A 1,840-nucleotide genomic window follows, 5' to 3' on the forward strand; every position below is an offset into this window, starting at 1 on the left:
CCCCTGCTGACCCTGATCTCCCCTCAGGGGCCCTCCCAGCCCACGTCAGCCCCTCCCAAGACACCCTCGCCCAGTCCAGCCTCTGACCTCCTCTCCACCACTGCCAAGTCCACCACCACGGCACGAAGGAGCTGTCTGCGCAGGCAACGTCCCCACGCACGCGTGCCACCTTCCCACCCTCCCCTGCGTTCCCGGATGATGCCAACGGAAGCTAAAATTGTGGTGGGTGAGGTGAGGGGAGCTGCCCTGTCTGGATTCAAACCTCTGTCCTCCCCCAGCACCAAAAAAAATGGTGCCCAGGGCCTACGCAGCTGGACTCTCCCCACAGATGCTGTAGGACCCAGCAGGCCAGGCCAACCGGGTCGGCGCGGCTGTCCCTCCCTCCCCACTGCGACCCACAGTCTGGAGCCAGGTGGGGGCTGAGGTCCCAGGCACGGAAATCTGAGCTCCGCCCCCGGAGAGCCGCCCTCGGGACCTCCACACCCACAGCTGCGGGAGGCCTGCCAGGGAAGCTCCAGACGTTGAAAACCTGGTCCTGCCAGGTCTTCCTCTCCTGTTGGAAGCTCCCACCACCTGCCATTCCTGAGCACGGAGGAAGGGGGCCTCCCTAGAGCCCAGGGCTGAGCGCACAGCGGTGGTGACAGGGTGGTCCCAGACCCCAGCCCAGGGCTCTGTGGAGGGTCGGGCAGAGAGGAGAGATGTGTGTCCCACGGGACACACGACCAAAAGGGCCAGGACAAAGGGCTTCTAGACCTGAGTCATCACTCCCAGTTCCAGCCAGCTCAGTCCCTCAGGCAGAAGCCCCTACCCCACCCCAAGCCAAAGGCTCTAGGCTGGGTAGAGCCGCAGTCCTCAGCTGGGCCGGTGGGTCCAGCCCCCTCTCCTGACTGCTGCCAGGGTGACAACAAAATGGTCCTCGCACGAGCCCTGGACAGAGGCTCCCCAGCCCGGGCCGGGCACACAGAGGGGCATCACTGTCTGTCATGTACACCCGCAGAGCACACGTGAGCACAGGGCCAAGGGGTGCGGGGACGTCCAGGGCAGCCCCACCATCAGGAGACCCGGGTCCCCAAGCCGAGGGTGCTTCCCTTTGGTCCTGGTGGCACCCGTCCTCCAGGTATTCACTTGTGCAGCCAGCGCCCAGCCCTGCTCAGAGCCCAGGATGCCGCCTCCCCGGGCCCCCTCCCCGGCACTGGCCCCCTGTACGGTCTCCCCAGCCCTAGGCATGGCCCCTCGCAGACCCCCACAGGCTGATCGGCACTCCTGCCACAGAAGCCCTCCCAGCATCGGGTCCTGCAGGGCCCTCAGCCCTGCAGACACCAGGCCTCCCCAGGGGTCACCCACAGCAGGACCCCAGAGGCCACGGAGAAGGCCTGGCGGTGGACAGTGCCCTGGCGAAGGCCCCTCCCGGGGTTCTGAGCCTTGCGGGAGAGCCTTGGGCACGCAGACAAGACACAGCAGGGCGGCGGGGTGCTGCCCCGTGCAGACTCGAGGGGGCCCAGAGGTGCGTTAACAAGCCGCATGTGCATGTGTCAGCCTGAGGGGAAGCACCCCGAAACACACACGTGTTCACCGCACCTGTGCATCAAGCACGTGACCACGGGGCTCCCGGCCTGCCCTGGCCACCTCCCCCATCACAGACGCCCCAGCGAGTGATGGCCCCTCTCCCGAGCCCAGCCCTCCCCTGCGGAGGCCCAGTCTCTCAGTGACCGGGCTGGACAGCACCCACTCCAACCCAAATGGATCTAAAGGCAGCAGGCAGGACACAACCACGCACAATCTGGAATGAACCGGGAGGGTCCTGCAAACGCTGGGGAGGGAGGGCAGAGCACTAGGGTCT

This window comes from Neophocaena asiaeorientalis, unplaced genomic scaffold, assembly GCF_003031525.2.
Source record: "Neophocaena asiaeorientalis asiaeorientalis breed wild unplaced genomic scaffold, Neophocaena_asiaeorientalis_V1.1 scaffold606, whole genome shotgun sequence".
Taxonomy (NCBI): Eukaryota; Metazoa; Chordata; class Mammalia; order Artiodactyla; family Phocoenidae; genus Neophocaena; species Neophocaena asiaeorientalis.